Genomic DNA, 22,626 nt, shown 5'->3' on the forward strand with positions numbered 1-22,626 from the left:
CAGTCAACTTATTTACCATTAATTAATCGTGATAACCCTTAGTCAATTCAACGTTAATCAATCGAAATTAGGTTCAAATATTCTTAAGTACCTTTAATGAATCATAATTAGGCTTACATCATCATCATCAGCCTATATTTATGTATGCTGCAGGACGAAGGCCTCTACCTTACATAATATCATAATTAGGCTTACATAAGTTGCCCTAAGTTACTTTTCATTAGGGTAATTAATTTAAAAAAATTAAGTTCATTAGCATCACAATTCTTAAATAACATCAAATAATCTCATTATGCTTAAGTAATTTCATCGTAATTACCGTCCATTAGGCTTCCTTATCCTTCATTATATTCATACGGAGTCTCTTTAAGACTGAATTAATTTCATTGTATTTAATCTTATTAGTCTTTTATTAACCTTAATTACTCTTAAAGTAGCCCTGAACCACTTTTTATCGAAGTGGAGAAAGGCATTTGAAGTGAAAATAAGCTATTTCAGAAATACTTTGCCGCAAAAAGTACTTCAATGCGTTCAGCAGAAGCGGAGTTATACCACCTGTCACACGGGAACCCGCGAACTCCGTTGAACATGAAACTCCCTAATGGAGATTTATGGCAATGGAGTTGCGGCGGTGCTACATGGCACAGTGCGAGCTTTCGACGGGCGCCGCATGGGACAGAAACGGCGCTGCTGTGCTTACTTCCCCGTGCAACTTTTCACATATACAATCACCGTTAAAGTAAAGTATAGGTAGCTTTTTTTTAACGCAGTATGTAATCTAAATAAATCACAGCGAGAAAGTTTACGGTATGTTACCACAAAACTTTTGTATTCCAAGCATAGCCAAGTTAATTGAAAGCGATGCTGGCCACATTGCGCTCTCGCATTCGTGCATGGGCGCATTGGTCACGTTGTTTGACCGGTGCGCTTCGAATTGTGATTTTGTGCTGTGCTCACGGTGAGATCAACTGCTTGCAGATGAGTGACGAAGATGTGAAAAAGAAGGTCACGCTCGCCATGGCCACAATAACTGACATTAAAGCAGACATGGAAGCCTCGGCAGGAAAGTGCGCGCTATCAAGCGCCAAATTATTGCGAACAACGCCATGCTGACTGCGTTGGCATCGTCGTCTAGCCGCGCTCCAAGGGAAGTCTGGGCCTATCCTCGTCATGGATAGTGGTTTGAGAATATGCTGCCAAACCTTGGGGACCAGAATTTCCGCCAATCATTTCGCGTGTCTCAAACCACATTCAAATATTTAGTCGACGTTTGACGACCCACGATGGAACACCAGACTACAAACATGCGCGAAGCCGTTCCTGTGGAGAAGAGGGTCGCCGTTTCCCTTTATAAGCTTTGTTCATCTGCCGAGGACGGGACAATCGCCCACTTATTTGACATGGGCAGATCCACGGTCAACATCATTTATCGCGAGTTCTGCGAAACCGTGGTGGCATCGTTGGAACATGAGTGGGTCAAGATGGTAACTGGAAATGACATGGAGAACCACTTCGGAGATTTCTATGCTTCCAGCGGATTCCCGCAAGGTGTCGGTGCTCTGGACGGATGCCATTCTCCGATTTCTCTGCCAAAAGAACAAGCCAGCGACTATTATAACTACAAAGGCTGGTAAGTGCATGAAATGAAGGGCGAGCGTTACTACAAATAGGGCAGCAATAGGCGATTGATTGAAGCGGGATAGATACTACATTAAGGCACAGAAATGTAGTTTTGTGAAACTTGTCGAAAGAAAAAAATTCTTCCAAGCTAGGCAGCTTTTTTCCTACTGACACATGCCTACTACATGACAATGCGACCTTGCAGTAATGAGTTAAGATGCAGGTTATGACACTAGTGCTTTCAAATGTAAGCTAAATACATTGTTGTAACCAGGCATCCTGGATGGCTTAAAGTCAATGAAACTACACTAAATATCATTTGCGTAAAAAAAGAGATAGAACAACTTTACGCAGCCTGCAATCATCATGCAAAGGTACATTACTGTTTACAAATGCTATTAATTAGGTAAAGTGGAGCGTACAGCATTCTAAACTTTGCTATCATGACCCGTCCTTGTACACTGGTTTTTGTTTGACTATCGTGATCGGTTGAGTTCCTGACAATGACAATGAGATTCTGGTTTATGTTTTCTGTGCTTGACAGCGACAATTGGACCTTTGTGATGCATGCTAGAACACTGCATGGGCCGATTTTTTCAGCCCGGGCCCGGCCCGGGCCCGTTTTTACGTTGAGCTGCCCACCCGAGCCCGACCAAAAGTTTTATGGCGAGACCCGGGCCCAGCCCGGGCCCGAAAATAATCTACGTTACCCGCCCGGCCCGGCCCGCCACCCCTTTACCTTAGGCCCGAGCCCGGCCCTAGCCCGGCTCGAAACCGGCCCGAACCCGGCCCGAACCCGGCCCGAGACAGAAAAAGATCACCGAGCGGCATTTAAAAAAATAATAAAAAAGAGAATGAAATCAATTTATTCGTAAGGCATAAATACATGTCATATGCAATTATAAACACCATTTCAGCGGTCTGAACCCAAATGCCAGCGCGCGAAGTAGTACGAATGACCCTGCCGAGTAGTACCGCCAGCAGCTTCCAACGGCGCGACCTTGATGCGGCCCTATCCACTTCTATCGCCGCGCCGCCATAGTATTTTTACACGTCGGGCGCGTCACTGCAAAGCATGCGCCGCCCTAGCCGCTCGTCCCACTCAACCGTATTTCTAGTCGAAGCGCAGCCACGACCGGTCGTGAGCGCAGCGCATGGATGGAGTAAATGGAGAAAGCTTCTCGTTCCTCCATGGTGCAGCGTAATGCGCTGCTGCTAGGCGGCCGATTGAGAATATGCGCGCAATCATGGATGGACGCAATGCCATATTTCGGCCGCGTGACGAATTATCTTATGTTACCAGTCATCGTTTTACCAATTCGCCTTTGAGGAATCAGGAAGTCGCGAACGCGCTTGCACCCCGCTGAAAGCATTAGTTACATTGATTTAGGTAAGGAATACAATGGCATCCTGTGGGTTAAGGCGACTTCGGTCTTTCTGGACTTTTACATTCTGTTCAGACAGCGCAAAATACGACGGAAGAAGTAAAGGGAAGTACACAGGAGTAGCACTGCTAGCTTCCAGCTGCGCCGGGGCAACAGGTTTTTCGGTGTAGACGCGCGAAGATAACTTGCTGCACGTTACATGCACACCACCAGAAAGCCCGAGCCCGGCCCGAGGCCGTGAAAAAACTGCCCTACCCGGCCCAGCTCGTGGGCCGGGCCGGGTCCGGGCTTTCGGGAAAGCCCGAGCCCGTGCAGTGCTCTAATGCATGCTAAAAGAGCATGAGCGCTAGCGGCAGTTAACTGTGGACTGCACCTTAGCAACTAGTCAGTACAACTAAGATTCACCTTGATGGTCAGGATAATAAACTGACGCTCTTTGGCCATACTTGGCCCTTGCGCCACAAAACACTACATTAATCATCAGGATAATGAACGTGCGAATATTATGAACACAGGTTGAATAATTACATGAGTGCATCACTGCGTTGTGTATGCATTGTATTGTAAGCTATTGTGGCACTAAGGTAAATTTGAAAACACCCATATCTGAAAAAAAAATGAAATACCAGGAATGTCGCACTATTCATTGCTTACTATGCATTTTTACCCAACATTGTCCTCACAGAAATGAAACAGCTATGACACGGTATGATGCAAGAGCTCCTAAAAGTTTTGCTTTATCCAGGCTACATTGCATATATCCCACATGCAAAAGTAGGGAAAAGCAGGCTGGCGAAGAAGCAATTGGCAACTACGGCATTGGTTCTAGGAACACTAGAGGAGAGATGTTGGTAGAATTCGCGCAAAGTAATAGGCTCCGAATAATGAATACGTTCTTCAGGAAGCACAACAACAGGAAGTGGACCTGAAAAAGCCCTAATGGAGAAACAAAGAATGAAATGGATTTCATACTCTGCCGATCCCAGCATAGTGCAGGATGTAGAAGTGTTAGGGAGGATAAAGTGCAGTGACCATAGGTTACTAAGGTCTAGGATTTCCCTCAATTTGAAGAAAGAAAGAATAAAATTAGTCAAGAAGAAAAAGGCCAACCTAGACGCAGTAGGGGTAAAAGCAGACCAATTCAGGCTAGTTCTCGAACAAATACGCAGCTTTAGAACAGGAAGATGAAGACAACATAGAGGTAATAATTGAAACCGTAACTAGGCTGATCTCAGAAGCAGCAATTGAAGTGGGAGGTAAGGCACCAAGGCAGCCAGTAGGTAAGCTCTCCCAAGTAACAGAGGACCTAATAAAGAAAGGGCAAAACATGAAAGTGTCAAACTCGAGAGATCAGGTAGAAATCGCTGAAACGTCGAAACTGATCAATAAAAAGAAAATAAGGGATATCCGAAATTATAACGTGGAAAAGGTTGAGGAAGCAGTAAAATATGCACGCAGCATGAAATCAGTAAAAAAAAACTTGGCATAGGACAAGGCAAAAAATATGCTCTGAAAGATAAGCAGGGTAATATCATCAGCAATTTCGATGACATAGTAAAAACAGCGGAATAATTCTATACTGACCTATACAGTACCCAGAGCAGCCAAGCTACTTTCATTCGAAGTAGTGATGAACAGGATACAGAGGCTACTTCTATAACTAGCGATGAAGTTACAAGGGCCTTGCAAAACATGACCAGGGGAAAAGCGGCTGGAGAAGATGAAATAACAGTCGATTTAATAAAAGATGGAGGTGATACCATGCTTGAAAAGCTTGCGTCCCTTTATACGCAATGCCTCACGACTTGCCTCACGACAGAAAGCTGGAAGAACGCCAACATTACACTCATGCATAAGAAGGGAGACGTTAAAGAATTGAAGAGTTATAGACCCATTAGCTTGCTTTCGGTACTGTATAAAATATTCAGCAAGATAATTTCCAATAGAATCACGGCAACACTTGACTTCAGCCAACCAAAAGAACAGGCTGGCTTCAGGAAGGGATATTCTACGATGGATCCCATCCATGTCATAAATCAGGTAATAGAGAAATCTGCGAAGTACTATCAACCTCTCTATGTGGCTTTCATAGATTATGAAAAAGCATTTGATTCAGTAGAGATACCAGCAGTCATAGAGGCATTGCGTAATCAAGGAGTACAGGAGGCATACGTTAATATCTTCGCAAATATCTACAAGGATTGCACAGCAACTTTGGTTCTCCACAAGAAAAGTAGAACGATACCTATCAAGAAAGGGGTCGGGCAAGGAGACACAATCTCTCCAATGCTATTCACTGCTTGCTTAGAAGAAGTATTCAAGCTCTTAGAGTGGGAAGGCTTAGGAGTGAGGAATTCAGGATCGCCAGTCAGGCTCTAGAGTCTGTAAAGCAGTACGTTTATCTAGGTCAATTACTCACAGGGGACCCTGATCATGAGAAAGAAATTTACAGGAGAATAAAATTGGGTTGGAGCGCATAAGGCAGGCATGGCCAAATCATGAATGGGAGCTTACCACTGTCATTGAAAAGAAAAGTGTACAACCATTGCATTCTACCGGTGCTAACAAATGGGACAGAAACTTGGAGGTTAACAAACAAGCTCGAGAACAAGTTAAGGACAGCACAAAGAGCGACGGAACGGAAAATGTTAGGCCTAACGATAAGAGACAGGAAGAGAGCGGTGTGGATCAGAGAACAAACGGGGATAGCCGATATTCTAGTTGACATTAAGCGGAAGAAATGAAGCTGGGCAGGCCATGCAATGCGCATGATGGATAACCGGTGGACCATTATAATCACAGAATGGATACCAAGACAAGGGAAGCGCAGTCGAGGACGGCAGAAAACTAGGTGAGGTGATGATGTTAGGAAACTTGCAGGCGCTAGTTGGAATCATAACGCAAGACAGGGGTAAGTGGACATCACAGGGAGAGGCCTTCGTCCTGCAGTGGACATGAATAGGCTGATGATGATGACGATGATACTGCTCGCACTCGTGGACCACTGTTACGTGTTCCGGTACACAAACATTGGATCACCGGGAAGATGCCACGATGCACATGTGTACCACCAATCAAGCCTGTCTCGCCTTGTGTCGGGGCCCACATTCAGGCAGCCAACCACCCTTATAAGCGGCGTTGCTTTGCCCCCACTGATACTTTGTGATCAGGCGTTTCCCCTCACGCCGAACCTTATTAAACCATTTGCGAGAACAAGCAGCTCTGAAGAGGAAAAACATTTCAACTTTCAGCTATCGAAATCTCGCAGAATAGTAGAAAATGCATTTGGGTGGCTTAAAGCCCGTTTCAGGTTTGTAATGAAGAGAATGGAATGGGACATCAGCAATGTGCCGCTTATAATAAGTGCATGCTGTGTACTGAATAATATTTGCGAACACTTTGGTGATGCTGTATCGCAGCAGTGGATCGGTGAGGCGCAGCTCACGACACAATATTTCAGCAGCCAACACACTCTACGGATGCACTCATCGCAACTGGAAAAAACATTCGAGGTGCAGTTGCCATGCACTTTCACCAGCAGGTGGACCACTAGCTGAGCCAAGAAGTCGAAAAGTGAAACTATTTATTAAAATACTGGGACAGCAGGTCCACCAACTTCTCTTGGGCATTCACTTGCCGCTCGCGCAGAACTTGATCAACTTTACTTGCATCTTGCAACGTAGCTATCAGCTTATTTTGTTGCTCCAGCAAGTTATTGCGGAGGTTCTCCGTGGCACTCTGCCTCTTCCACTTTTGTTGGCGGCGCTGTTGTTTGGTGGATGCAGGCCCTTGGCTATCGCTTGCAACGTCTTCCACTGCGTCTGCCACCTCCTCCTCTCCAGAGGTATTTCCATTTGAATGTTCAATCCTGGAAGTTATCTGGAATGAATAAAGATATTTGGTTGTTTATGCCATGTACCTACACATCAACTGGCTGTTTTCTGTGGTATTTCCTTACACACGACTGCAAAGCCGCAATGGTCATCTGCCACACAAAACAACTTTGTTGTGAATATGACAAACAAAGGATTTCGTGTATTACGTGGGTATTCCAGTTTTCCTAATTTTTAGGAAACTTTTTTCGGGGGGAAGTAATTCGGGTGCTCATAAAAACATGGCAAATCATGATTTCGGGGCTTATTTTCTATAAACAGGTTAAAGTATCACGTATATTAGCATTTACCATTTCAACAGTTTCATTTGGAGAGCAAGGGCTTTCCTGAATGAGGGATCGATCATTCGCCGGCAGTGCACCCAAGACCCTGCGTACTTTGGAAAAGAACGGCCAGGGAACGGCGAGGACCCTGTCGTCCTTTCCCGCGACTCTTTCCTGGAAGCACAGAAAGCCACGATAACAATTGAGAAAATTGAAATACTAGACAAGTAGTAGAAGCTAAACTAATTTACAAATGCTTGTTGTATGCCATGACACGTGGACACGACCGTATATGCAACATTACATGCTCATTTGATATGCTTGTTTACAATTCATTATTACTTTTAGTTTTTTAGAAATGGCGACTCAAGATTTGGGTACCTAAATTGCATTGAGTTCGCATAAGTGGGGCGACAACATTAATGTTGGGATATACTTTGCCCATGTGGTGAAAACAAAAAAACAAGACGGATAAAATTACTTAAAAGGACGAAAAACGTGCGGTGCACATATGCAACGAAAGGATGGTTTAGTGTGCGAAAGAAGTTTACAATTTTACCGTTTCATTTTGGTAACGTTTAAAGGCAAAATCTGCTTAAATGCCTTAGCCACATAAAGTAGCTGCGATTATTAAGCATACTGATGTGCCATATTTGTTGATTCTGCTAATAGAAAATGGAAGTCTAAGAAAAATCATGCATAAATGCAAAGCATTCTCCAGCTATTTTATATATCCGATATGGCATTCTTTGGGTGCACAAGACGAAACTGAGCCTCTGTGTCCGACGTCAAGAAAGGATTTTTGACGAGACAATTCTTTTCATTTAAAGGAAACAATATACAAGGCCACGCGACTTTGTTTAAAGCCATTTGTGAAGGCTTTGTCACCATGGTGGGCCATTTTCATTTTATTTACAGACATGACCACAGGTTTTGCCGTAGCAAAAACCTGCGCGCCTCTTCAATTCAGCGCTGTTACATCGCCAGCATTGCAGTCCACTTCGTCAAAATGAAACGTTTCGTATTGTCGGAGTTACTCGATCAACACTCGGTCACTTATGCACGTTGTGCAAACGCAGACACGACGACTTCATCACAACGGCCGCCAATGGAGCCCACGTTCGCTCTGACTCTGCTATCACGCTAGAAGTGCGCTGTTCAGGAAGCCCTGAGTTTGGCGCCGTGTGCGTGTCGGTCTTATTTGTCCCTGTTTATTTCGCGCTGTGCGTGTTTCGTAACCGATTACCAACACGCCCAAACTTCTACGCTGAATTGTTCCGCCCGAGTTATGAAAAACGCCCACGGCGCGTCCCCGCGAATAAAATAAAAGGGCTCCGCGCGCTCGTATTGCGATGTTCAATTATTATTGCATATCTCCGAGTACCGCCAAACTAGGACTTTCCTGCGCCCCCCCCCCCCCCGTTTCTTGTTCTCTTCTTAGGGCAAGTTGCTCACCTGTATCGCTGTGTCAGGTTGTCGATCTTGGTCTGCACCGGCCGGCGAGTTCTCCTGATGCCGCTCTGAGCAAGAGCTGCGTCAATGGCGTCAGAAGATAATACTGGAACATGCGAAAAAACTTAAGGGGTCCAGTATTTTAATTCATAATGATTATTCACGGTCAACATTAGAGAAACGCAAACTGCCTTTGGAGCAGTCTGAAGCAAGACAAGCAACAAGGAAGAAAAGTAAGCTTGATTCACGATAAACTAAAATTGACAGAGACCTATATATCTGGGATGAGAATCAAAATATAAGAGTAAAAATGACAGATCGCCGAAATGATCAAGCAGAAGCATGACGTGATACTGCCCTTGGATGGAAAATACTCCGCCTGTTAAATATAAATGTCCGCAGCATTAAAAATAAAACTGATTTATTGGAATTACTCCTAATGCAGCATGATCCGCACATTACTATCATTACAGAAACGTGGCTTCATACTGAAATATTTGATGACGACGTGTCTCCTCCTTCTTATACTGTTTTCCGCAGGGATCGCTTAACTAGGGGTGGCGGTGTAGCGGTACTTATTCGAAATAAAATAGATGCTATTGTACTTAATGGCATTGCCGAACTCGAATGCTTGTGCATCAAACTCTCTTTTTGTAGGCAGACATTTATTCTCTACGGCGTCTACGCTTTATACAGGCCTTCTGACGCCGCTCCAGAATTCCTAGACAAACTACAGGTTCACATGCACCAGAATAAAAACAAGAAAATAATTTTGGCTGGCGATTTTAATCTCCCAGGTATTAATTGTGATCGGCTTGATGCCGGAAATGACGCAAATGTTGTCTTCGACATAATGTTAGAGCACGATATTACCCAAGTCGTAAACCAGCCGACTCGGGTGCATGGCTCTTGCAGTTCTGTTTTAGATTTAGTGTTCCTTCCCCACTGTATTGTTGATTACACTGTATATATAGAACACGGGCTATCTGATAACAAACTAGTGAATGTTTCTATACCGATTTCTTGCTATAAAGTGCAAAAAGAAACTGCTGTACATTCCTACAAAGATTACTCACGTGCAGATGATGCGTCAATTATTGATCACTTGGAGGCATGTCTTACCGATTTTGATAGCAGTGATGTTGGTGTTTTATGGGAACGTTTTAAGAGCATGTGCCGGTATTGCCTCGATAAGTATGTCCCGAACAAACGAAAGTACACAAGGAAACGCCATGGATGACGCGAGACTTGATCCATTTAAAGCGCAAAGTGAAAAGATTCAAAAAGAACCGCGCACCACTTAGCGTCATAGCACAATCCAACAGAAGCCTTGCAAGTGCATTGCATCGTTCAAAGGAACATTATTTCAGCACAACGCTACCAAGCTTTGTTAAAACAGATCCAACTAAATTTTGGAACTACTTGATTGAGAAAAAGAAGCCAGTTTCACAGATTTCTGCTAACGGCGTTATTATTAACGAGCAAGAAGGCATTGCCGAACAATTCAATATATACTTCAGCAGTGTATTTTCTACTGCAACTGATGGCCTTCCCGCTGCCACAGACACTGCAACTACACGTTTTTCAAATATTATTGTTACCTTGGAGTGCTCTCCATGCTACTTAACTTGAAAACTAAGACTTCTTCTGAACCCGATAACATACCAAATGTTTTTGTTCGCCGATATTCCGAACCTCTCGCAAAGTACCTTGTCATCATATTTCATGCTTCCTTATCGTGTTCGAGTTTGCCGAAGGACTGGAGGACAGCCCGTGTGGTGCCCATTTTTAAAAAAGGTGACCGACTACTTTTAGAAAACTATCGCCCGATCCAACAAACGTCAAGTTGCTCTAAACTAATTGAGCATATTATTGCAAAACCTCTCCATGAGTTTCTTGAAGAGAACCACATTCTAACCAACTCTCTACATGGCTTCAGAAAGGGATATACTACAGCAACACAACTAGTCACGGTCATTCACACTTTTGTTTCTTCCATTGATAATAACAACCAATTCGATAAAATTTTTCTGGATTTTAGTAAAGCCTTTCATAAGGTACCTCATTTCAAACTAATATTTAAGCTAAAGAACTATGGCATACCAGAACTACTTGTTTCATGGATCGCTCAATACTTAAGCAATCGCGAACAGTTCGTAGATATAGGTGGGCATCACTCGGCCTGTCTTCCAGTGACATCTGGGGTACCACAGGGAAGTGTGTTGGGCCCTTTGTTGATGCATGAATCACATGGTTGATGTTGTAAAGCCGAATGTTCAAATAAGACTATTCGCAGATGATTGTGTCTTGTTTAAAGAAATTACCGACACTAGTGACCAAGATGATCTGAACGATATACCTCAGTAAAATTTGCTATTGGTGCACTCAATGGGGGATGACCTTGAACGTTGAAAAAAGTGTTCTTCTTCTGATTTCCCGCAAGAAAACATCCGTTTCTTATAGTTATATGCTAGGCTCCTCTGCACTTAAACTGGTTACTAACTATAAATACTTAGGTGTCACCCTTTGCAGCAACCTGTCCTGGAATCTTCACGTGCAAAATATATATCTCTCTGCTTTCCGTAAACTGTGCTTTCTCAAATACAAGCTTAAGCACGCCCCATCCTCTGTTAAACTGCTCGCTTATTACTACTTAATTCGACCGAAGCTCGAGTACGCCTGTATTATCTGGGATCCCTACACTCAATGTAGCATAAAGAAACTTGAACGAATCCAAAGACCGCCGATCCGGTTTGTTTACAACAAATTTTCCACATTCGACTCGCCAACTGAACTAATGAGGTCTAATAATACTCCTACGCTTGAATCGCGTCGAAAAAAATTACGGCTTGACTTTCTTTCTCAGTTACTTAATAACAAATTGGCACTTGACCCGGCATTGTATGTAAGTCCGCTAGTTACAAGACCTACTCGCCAACATCACCAAAATGCTCTAACCCCCTATTTTGCCCGAACCAACCATTTAAATACTTTTTTTTTCTTTTTTATTTTTTTTTCTGCCCCATCGAAAAGCGGCTGCCATGGCTGGGATTCGATCCCATGACCTCGCGCTCAGTAGCCAAACGCTATACCCACTGAGCAAACACGGCTGGTAACCATTTAAATACTATTTCTTTCCACGCACCATTAATGACTGGAATGACTTGCCTTTATAACACTTGTAACACGATTGTTCACTTTTCGTATCAGCATTATTGCCGTATTGTTGCAGCATTTTGTTGTATTGACATTGTTTTACTTCTTGTGTTCTAATATTGTATTTTATCCACCCTGCATGGACTTCGTGTCCGCAGTATGTAATAAATAAAAAAATTAAATAAATAAAATATATTTTTGCTCTGAGTTGCCGCAAGTGGTCCTCCCAAAGCCGGATCAACACCCGTCCACGTTTACCGTGGCTGCGAAGGGTTGCTGCCGCTGCGAACCTCCGATGCGAGCGAAGCAGACGATGAGGCGCCGGGATCGCTAATTGCGGTGTTTCTCGCCCGGAGAGTTTTGCCGTATGACGCGTGCCACTAACGTGCGGATAAACAAAAGAAATAGCAGAACGACGCTTTCCCATGCGGGATCGCCAAGCATGGTGTAGAGAGTACAGACGCTCATGTCCTTAAAAAACAAATTGAAAGCTCTAATTACGTGGTGTATAACCAAAGGCAAAACAAATAATAATGCCAAACTTTGTAAGTGAGCCAGGTACGACGATTTTATTAACGTGGTTTTCTTCACAGCTGTAGCTATCTGGGAACGAGAGTACTCCGTCCAGCCGTAATGGTCATTGCCGAACTCCCTTCGCGAAAAGCTACATTAAACTTCCTTGGCGAAAGGGAGACTGTGTGACACCGAGCGCATCTCCTTCGAGATAAAGACGACGGAGTTCAAAGGAGTTCGCGGGTGCCCGTGTGACAGAGGTATGATTGGCAATGAAACACGGCCTCCGCTGTGTTCCCGTTCCTTCTTGGGGGGCGGGGCCACAACGCTCCGCCTTCGAAATGTCACCGTGACGCGCAGTTCAAATTTCATTTTGGATGTTAACGTAGACGCCACTACTTCTGATTATGGTGCCTACGACGCGCTAAACGTAAGCCAAACGCGGTTGTCCTCAGTGAGCCGCAGTGCGCTTAGCCAATGGGCGGCACCCCGCGGCGGCCGCCGGCAGCGACCCATAGCAGCCGCGTGTGGGAATATGCTTTATTACGAAATAAAGCACTCAGAAAAGAGTGAGGATCATGGCATCTGTTGAAAGGAGAGTGTTTGAGATAAAGGTGACTTCGCGCTCGGCTTGCGACCTCCACGCACCGCATACGACAGCAAAACTTGGCTGATATGTCCACAGCAGCGTATGGTACCCACGGAATATGTTATTTCACCAAGCCCGAGGGGTGGTTCACGGTTCCTTTAATGCCTCTTCGGTACTCACTATCATACTTAGTTATAAGGCCTTCTCATACATATCCCCATTGGACTCCATGTATACCTATGGAACGCATCGTGTAACGCGTTACAGACAGAGGGATGGACAGACAGATTTCCGAAGGAAGTAGCCCTATATATGCTTATGCATTAACAACTACCAGCGACTGCTACCGAGTGTATATCTGGCATAAAACACACATCTTTCTCCCAAGCCGACATGATGGCGAAATCAGGGAGCTTATAGATGATGGCACTATACCTACGCAATATTTCCACCTGAATGGGTACCGCCACATTCGCCTCCTGGAAGGCACCTGATATGCAGGCGACAACACTCTGTAGAAACGTTTGTACTTATCACATTAACATCGTCATCTTTGGCCGCCTATTTATCTCCACTGCAGGACCAGGGGCTCTCCCGTCATCAAAGCGACGAACTTCGTCGGGCAGCGAACGCCCGGCGTCAAAACACTTGACGCTGGCCGCCGATCTGGTCTAGACCTCCTAATTGCATCACGCCACCTAATTCTCTGCCGTCCTTGACTGCGATGCCTTTCGCTTGGCAGCCATTCTGCAACTCCAATAGAGCACAGGTTATCTGCCTCATCGGGCACCTAACCGGTGCGTTAACTGGTGCTCTACTACGTAATAGCCTGTCACCCCCCCCCTCATTTACATACCCTGCCCAGCTTTCATTTTTCCACTTAATGTTCACAAGAACATCAGCTGCCACCGTTTGCTTTCTAATATACACCGCTGTCCCCTTATTGGTTAATGTTAGGCCTATAATTTTTCGTTCTCTCACTCTTTGCCACGGTCCTTAACTTCTTCTCAAACTTCTTTGTTAACCAAGTTGCTGTCTCATATATTATTACCAGTAGAATTCAATGACTGTACACTTTTATATTCAAGTGTAGCGGTGCTTTAGCATAGGTCGGCAGTCAAACATATTTTTGCTTAGGGTGGACTCGGACTCAGACTAACAAAAATTTTCTCCAGCCAGGCTCACTGAGACTCACACCCACGGGTCGGTCTGAGTCTGAGTAAGTCGACTGATAAGTGAGTTTGCCGATCGACCTACGGGGGTAAGCGGCCGGTAATGACAATTGGTAATTGGTAATGCCTGCCGAATGCGCTCCACTCTAGCTTTATTCTTTTGTACATTTTAGGCTTCAGCGAATATTCGAAACTTTCGAATAACAATTCAAATATAGTACTAATGTCATATCGAATTGTCATTATTCGATGAAGTCCTCGAATCTAATAGTCACAATTTGAAAATACGAATAATTTTGTAATACTTCTTGGTATACTTTACGTCGTCGACTATACACGATGAAACATGAAATCGAAGCGGAAATGCGGTATTTTATTATTCTGTCCACAGTGGACATAGCGTACAACCGTGCGCTTCGTAGCTCAGTCAGCCAGACTATTCCGGCTAAACACGTAATAAAATTTAGTTTAGACACGGCATTAGTCAGTTCGTATTGTTTCGGATGCAACACTTGTGTCCTCTCGTCGGATTCAATCAGAATACGTTTAAATGCAACATACTTAGTGGCCCCATCATCTGCGGCGACAATTCAAACTAGAGAAAAAGTGTTTTTTTTTTTCTTTCCGCCGTCGCCACAGACGACATGCATGTCGGGTAACAACGGCATAGAGATATTAATTGACCCAAAAGCTCACCTTTATTGGAGACTGAAGAGACTCGGGGGGGGGGGGGGGGCTCTTCGAGACCTGTCTTCATTTTTGGCGATCGCGGGCCTGGTCTGGGTGGAGTCCTACGGCGGCGAGATCGGTCTGTAGCCGATGTGCGCGAGCGAGCCGATATCTGACCTGAGTACGTGAAGAATACTTGAGATCAACAACGCTCACTGGGGGCAAAACACAGTAAAAATTATGGCGAATAGACTCTGTTTTTCATATTCCCTATTGATTCTAGACCTATGTCTTTCCTTTTGAATATTCGCACGTATGGTCTATGTTTTTGTAACTTTTCTTTCATTACAAATTTGCAGAATTTTGTGATGAAAAACTGCACATTGTGTTGTGCAGGACAGGATTCTAATAAAAATATAGACTACCATCGTCCGCAAGTGCCCCTGAAGCTTTGTAAGAAATTGGTGAGTGCAAACTTTATGTCCAAGGGCTAAATATATGAAAGCTAGGATACCTTACGCCGAAGTGCATTTACACTATCTGTTTTCTCGAAGTTACGTTTTCCTAGAGTATAACGTGTGTTGATAAAGAACATTAAGGCTTTCATTTATTCACCGTGTAATCACTCTCAGTGTCAGTGGCTGTGAATTTGTCCTGCTGACCACGAATTCGGGGATTCGATTCTCAGCCACAGCTGCCATAATCATGTGTATACGGAATGTGACCGTAGCGGAGCCCTCGCGTATTTGTTTATAAACCAAAATAATCAAAATTAATTCGCGGAGCCCTCCGCTGCTGTGCATCTAGTAGCCCCTTTGTTGCTTTCGGACGTAAGCGCCCTCAATCAATCACCTCCAAGGTGTGATATGTAAGCCAAGATAGGTCCTTTCTGAAGCTCCGGCTATTTAAACATCTAGAAGGGTCCATTGGCAAATTACGACTGATTTTTATTTCACAGTGTGAAAGACCAACATAGATACAAACAAGAATGCGTTCGCGTTGCGCAAACCGCATCGAAAAAAAAAGTATTAAGAGTGGCCCTGAAACCCTTTTTGAAGATAGTAAAAAAACATTGCCGATCTGTTAACGAGGCTCCGTTGAACATGTGAGCCAAATATTATTGCACTGTATGCAGCATGAAATTTAAAATTACGTGACAAAAGAGGTGAAAAATCTATTGTTTTCGCTTCCGCAATGTCATCATGCACCGTCATCGCAATCCGCTGAACCCACAACACCTATTGGCTCATTTCGTGATCACCGAAAAAATTCTCAGTAATGCATTTATTGCTCATCTGAGCTAAACAAGGAGGAAATATAGATGTCTGCGATCTTAAAAAGACCTAAAAATCATTTCATCTTCGCACTCCCGGTCTAAACACGACAGTTGCGGGTTGCTGCATCTGCTGCGCTTGGCCTCCGAGGTGAAAGCCGAAGCGTATAGATACCGCGGCCGCTACGGGGTGACACCACGAGATGTCTCGCGTTGAACCTTTGTGTAGAGTGTACTGGAATATGGTTGAGTGGGCCGCACGGCGCTCTCCCGCTGCGGCACTGCGTGGTGAAATATTTTACGAGGGCCCTGCGAGCCAATACGGAAACAGAAACGGAACGTTGCGCGGCATTTTTTTTTCTATAAGAATACTTCGCGTAAAGCTGAGAACAGCTAGGGCGTCGGATGGGACGGTTATGTTTATTTGTTTAAAGCGGCAAGCAGCAAAGTAAGATATGTTTCTCCGTCTGCATTTCGCAAGACCTACTGATGGAAAGCTATAGGCGCAAAATACATGCGAGACACATACTGCTTGAAGAAAAAGCAAAATATTTGTACCCCAAGAAAACTACAATAACAGGATAGAATAAAAGCTGACACCTTGGCCGCAATGCACGCGCAATCACGCGCGGGCATAAACAAAAAAAAAGAAAGGCATTTATCCTTAAGACATAAATACACGTCATATGTAATTAGGAACACCATTTTAGCAGTCCGATCGGAAAAACCAGTGGGCGAAGTACGAACGACCCGCCGAGCAGAATCACCATCAACCTCCAACGGCGCGACTTAAGCTGCCCAATGATGATGATGGTGATGATTTATTCGCATCCTCTTTGAAACGGGGCGAGGCCAAATAGCCACCTAGCATGCTTGAGTTACTCACATATGCTATACATGCTTTTTCATTCTAGCACTTTTGTATACATGTCTTTATTCTTTTTACTCTCCCTCAAAACTGCTCGATCTACCTTGTACCGCTACCTATGCCTGTAACGGATCGGGTCGTATCAATCTCTTCCCTGCTTTTTTTCATCAATACTCTAAACATCTCTTGCTTATCTCGACTGCTGATCGGTTGATGCTTCCGTCCACTTTAAATCTAAGCGCTTCTGGAAGGTGTACGCTACCTACTGTTCTCACTGAGTGAATCTCTTCACATTCCATTAGGATGTGTTGAGTGGTCTCTGGATCTTTGCTGCAGCATACACATACCTCATCTAATTGCGAATTTTGCTCGGGTATGTTTTTGTCCTAAGGCAACCAGCTCGAGCCACAAATAGCAAGGCACATCCCTTCGTGTTATAGTACAGATTTTCCCTTCTAATTTCTTTCTTCTCGTTCTTGTAAATCTCCAAAATCTTTTTCGTTTCCACTTCAATCCACTTCGATCACAGTGCCACCACAGCATGTTTTTCGTCGTCGGGCGCCTCCCTGCAAAGCATGCGCCGCCCTGGCCGCTCGTCCCATTCAACCTTATTCTAGCAGACTCTACTTTGGGCGTGGCCGGCGGGGAATTACGGGGAATTGCTTTCTTGCTCCTCTTTGCCATCTCCCCTGTGTAGCTTGCAGCGCGCTAGTGAGAAAACTGCTCAGCGGTCTGATAACTACGTCCAACTTCGCTTGTGCTTGAAGGATTCGAAAATTTTTACGGCAGAAGATTTGTGAGTGACGTAATTTAATAGTGATATCATTCTATGATTAGTTAGACAATTTTTTCTTGACCCCTTTAAATTCTGAGTTGTTATGTGCCAAAACTACGAAATAATTTCAGGCATGCCTGTGGTGGGGGACCCGCAAAATAATTTTGATGACCTGATGTTCTTTAATGTGCAGCTAAATCTAAGTACACGAGCGTTTTTACATTTCGCCACCATCGTGTGAATGCAGCCGTCCCGGTCGGCATCGAAACCTAGACCCCAGCAGCCGCACGCTGTAGCCACCAAGCTACCCCACCGGGTCTGATCGTGTCGAGGAACTTATGTTTTGGTGAGATAATAACTGAGTGATCAAGAACAAGGGGGGTGTATGAAAAATGGTGTAACAAAAGCTCAGCCGGGAGCCAACGTTTCGACAAGGCTACTTGTCATCAGGGAAACTACAGCTTTTTTTGGCAGCAAATGTAGAATACAGCTCACTCTTCCTCGAGGGGTGGGTATGAAAGAGTAAGGCGAAGGCTTTATAACAGAATTGAAAATATTCAAAAAGAGAGGTAAGTTATGATAGTGACCGGGAAAGGGTGCTGAAAGTATCTGTGTATAGTAAAGATGCCAGGCAAATTTAAAGGATGGGAAAAAAAAATCACCGGTGGAGCACTTCGTACAGATGGTTAACCAGCGAAGCTGAAACGTGCGGCCCCACTGTTTATCACTGGGTTAATCCCGACGGTTCATTTAAGTATTTCCCAACTATTGGTTACGCCTTTGTGTTTCTTAAGGAGATTACGCACACGTTCGGCTACGACGAAGAGAACGGCGTCACTGACGGTGTGCCCGCAGTCCGCCGTTGTCGCTTGCGTTCGATGTCTCGAGTTTGCTCAGCGGCGTGGTATAACAGCATTCGCTCGTCATTGCCGCTTGCGATCCTTCGAAATTAAATTGCTTCAAAATTAAATGTCAGTTACGTAAGACAATGAATGGCTCATACTCCCTTAAACGCGGCCTCCCCATTACGACGACAGAAGAGAAATGAAATTCAACGCTGGAGTGATGAGCTGCAACGGAGCTAGCTGTGGTAGAAGACGACGCCAACGAATGCGGGAGCAGTGGCACGAGCGCGTGCCGAGCACGAGCACGAGCGCAACTCGAGTGGCGCCAACGAGCCAGCTGCGGAAAAAGACGACGACGCTCGAGCCAATGCTGATGATGATAGTTTTCTGTACACACGTGACGGGCAGACGCTTTTTCGTTTCGCCTAGCCATATAAAGCTTCGCTTTAAAAATGCAGCAAATCGAACTCGGCTTCGCAGGCTTCTAGAACAGAATTGCCCGTGGCGTGCTTGCGCATCGAGCGCGCGCTGCCCATCTTGATTTTCTTCGTCTTTCCCAGCCGGCACCAATGCGCCGGCTGAGAGCGCTGACCTTAACGTGCCCGCATTGTGGCGTCGGTCGGCGCTACAGTACCATTCAGGTGAAAACAATCAGAGGTGTCTCCGTGTGTCATGCGCTGGGCCTCACCAGCGTATATTCCAATACAAGTAACTGCGACGCTCAGAGTAAACACATTTTGCTACCTTTCATGATCCTAAAATTTTCGCGGTGCGATTTTCTAAGCATTGTTTACGTGGCACCAATGCATCAAGCTTTACAAAATAAATAACTGCAATATAACTCTACCGGAAGGGCCGTTAACATCGATAAAACGGCCCGATGACGGTCGCCGCGAATATGCCACGATCAACCAGACGCACGCGACGCGTTGGATGAATATGCGCATTCTTAGGTCTCGAGTTGTGCCTGTGCAAGCGCACCTCGCCTACTCAAGAGAGCTGCAGAACGAACTACTGCAACAACTACTTTATTTTCTGAAGTAATACAGCCTGGGATGCACTGCGTTGACCAAACAACTTGGCAGCGAGATTCGGAAGCTTGGGAGAGCCGAAGTGAAATGGGAGTGGCCGGCACACGGTAGGCATGGATTTGATTACAGAACGAAAAAGAATGCACCTTCCGTCGGCACATAGATCCCCAATCAACTTCTACTAGAACCTTGGTTGCCAAGCATGATAATCGTAGAACACATTTGAAAAGAATAACTTTAATGTGCGTGCACGAATAGTTGACCTAATCCATTCGCAATAGTTGCCCGACTCGAAACGCACCTTTCGTTCATACTCAGTTTGATCACGGATGCCGAGTTCATCGCCGTGCGCTCACTAGAGACAAAATCTTCTGAAGATACACGCGACGAAGCTGGTGGCGTCAAGTCCTTTCTGTTTATGCCTGCAATCCAAACCGGATGCTTGTCTGCAACCGCAGCGGCGGAGTCTACGGAGCCGCCGCGGCTGAAGATGCACTCACATTCGCTTCCGAAAGTTCTTTTTGCAGCCGAATAGAGCACAGCGGTAGCTCATTGACCTTGGGTCATCTGACATTGCAGCAATCACTGACAGAACACGTTAGAATCGCACTAATTCGCAATGACACCGCTACCATTCCAAGCTGCCGCTGGGAGAAACGGCGATCCGCAGATGCCAGTGCGCGCAGGAGAACTGCGCTGCGCGCTGGTTCGAGGCTACGTTCCTCCTCGCCGATGAAGCGGTCTATATCGAAGCTCAAGTCTTATAACGACACGCTAAGAAGTTTGCCAATCGCAAAATCTTGTTGGAATCTCCCAGGAAAACGTGAAACCTTGCTGCTCATCGTCAACAGCACGTTCACTGTGCACCCGTCGGCACGATCCCACATACCATCATGGCGCCGGAAGATAGACGGCGCTGTGATCGCAATATGGTATGGTGATCGCAATTAGCATAGAAAGCCTTTATTGGAAAAAGGAAGCAGAAAATGTCCCTAACAACACGGCAGCAGGGCCCGATGAAATCCCAATACAGCTAATCAAAAACCTCGGTCCAAAAAGCAAGGCACTGCTTACTAATGCCATAGAGCAAGTGATTAGAACAAAGGAAATTCCCGTTGGATGGCGTGAAAGCAAGATTAATCTCGTCCACAAAGGCAAAGGAGATAAGGATAAGACGAGCTCGTACAGGCCAGTTATAGTAACATCGGTGATATACACTGTCAACGGAAATAACTATCAGGTAGGAGTATACTGCTTGTCCTCTAGCGACCCCCCGGTTGGGAGTTTATTATGCTCCGAATGATTGGAGTATAATTTTTACTCCGTGCGGGCGGAATTTTTGCGTGGTGCCAGGGGAGTTTTTTTCCTGTCATTTTTATTTATTTCGGGCTGGACGGAGGTTATCGAGCTGCACCGGGAGTATAAGAAAAGTACCACGTCAAATTACGTGGACAATTTTATATGTAGAGGCTACGGGTCAAATTCCGAAATCTACGGACAAGAATAAGCCAAATTCTGCGAAACAAGCGAACGAGACCAGACAGACCAAACCATACATAAACATTTGAGAAACACCAGATGAAGAGTTGTGAAAGACATCCAACGGACACGCGACACACAACACGAAGCAACCCTGCCAGTATATATATAGCCACGATAATGTGTGCCTCGAGACGGCCTAGCGAGCAGCTGTACTGTTTTCAGAATTACGACTCACAGGCTCGCACATATGAGATCTGCCTCTGTGAAAGTAACATAAAACCTAAATCCACACGGAACTGTTAATTTAGAATATTGAAAAAATAACGTTCATGGCATAATTTTTCAAAATTAGAATGTCATTCTGTGATCGCTGAAGCGACTTCGCACACTGCTGGCGTCCGCGGCCAAAAAGTAGTGCGTTAGTTACAGTACGCAAGAAAAATGTACGCGCGCGTGCTTCATGACAAAATTAGCTACGTGCGAAAGAATGGTGGCGGGACATAAATTTATTATATGAGAGCATGACCCGTAGCAGCCCACGTAACACCAAAAATTGCGTAGTCATACATTTTTTTAACCGCACTACTTGCTCCGCGTCCAAGCAATGTCTCTCGGTTGTGAAACGGAGCTATATCGCTGATCTGGCAAACAAATCCAAACGCTCGGAGCCAGCAGGTATGCTCCTAAATCAGTGTCTTTGATGGAGCATGATGTTAATGCAATGTCCGAAGCAACGACGTGATCAAAACAGAACTTCGCGATAACAATTCGATTCACATCGCTCATTAAGAATCCTTATTCACAGTACGTACTTACGTCCTACCGTATTTCCTGGGCGAGGATATCCGTACACAGGTTCATAAAAAGAATTGCTTGCACCACGGTCTTACTTACTGGCAGCACAGCACAGTAACGAAGTCGGAATATGGCATTCATGTGCGGCTATCACGGACGTGGTCCCTCAAACAGTGGCTGTTGTTGCCATTGCTACGTGGCATTTTACACCGGACGTTGTCAGCATATACTCAAAAGGACATAAAAGTGGTATTTCACGCACTAAAGAACACAAGTCAAGGTCACGCAACATGAAAGCGCAGCCAGAAACCTGAGCCGACATCACGAGTCAACCGGCAGCTTCGTGGTCACACCTAAGCCTTTTTCCGCACTTGAAATCGTTGCTCTTGCATTAATCGCTGCCAGCAGAGTGATCACAGCTAACGTACATAAAGATGAGATGCAGTGAGCTTCAGGCACGCCTATAACACTTTCTGGAAGGAAGTATTGGAAAGAAAATCAGCGAAACGCTGGCACGGAACAACACTTCACAGATGTAAACAAACCATCAGCCATGAGCACCGCCGACTCCACCGAACGCGGCCGGTCGCTGGCGCGGCGCACAGCCTTATGGGAAGCACCACGTGACCAACCTGTTCCGGCGGGGGAGTTTTTTAAAACTCCCTATGCGGAGTTCCCGCAGAGAACAAAATTTTGAAGGCGGAGTAAAATCACGTCATGTCCGCCCTTATCCTCCCACAGGTAGTGAGCAGAATGAAACGAGGGATTGCCGCTGTATTCCTCCCATACATCGGAGTAAATATTCAAGGATGGGAGTATATAGGGCACATCACCTTGTTAAAATA

The sequence above is a fragment of the Dermacentor silvarum genome, unplaced genomic scaffold, assembly GCF_013339745.2.
Source record: "Dermacentor silvarum isolate Dsil-2018 unplaced genomic scaffold, BIME_Dsil_1.4 Seq803, whole genome shotgun sequence".
Taxonomy (NCBI): Eukaryota; Metazoa; Arthropoda; class Arachnida; order Ixodida; family Ixodidae; genus Dermacentor; species Dermacentor silvarum.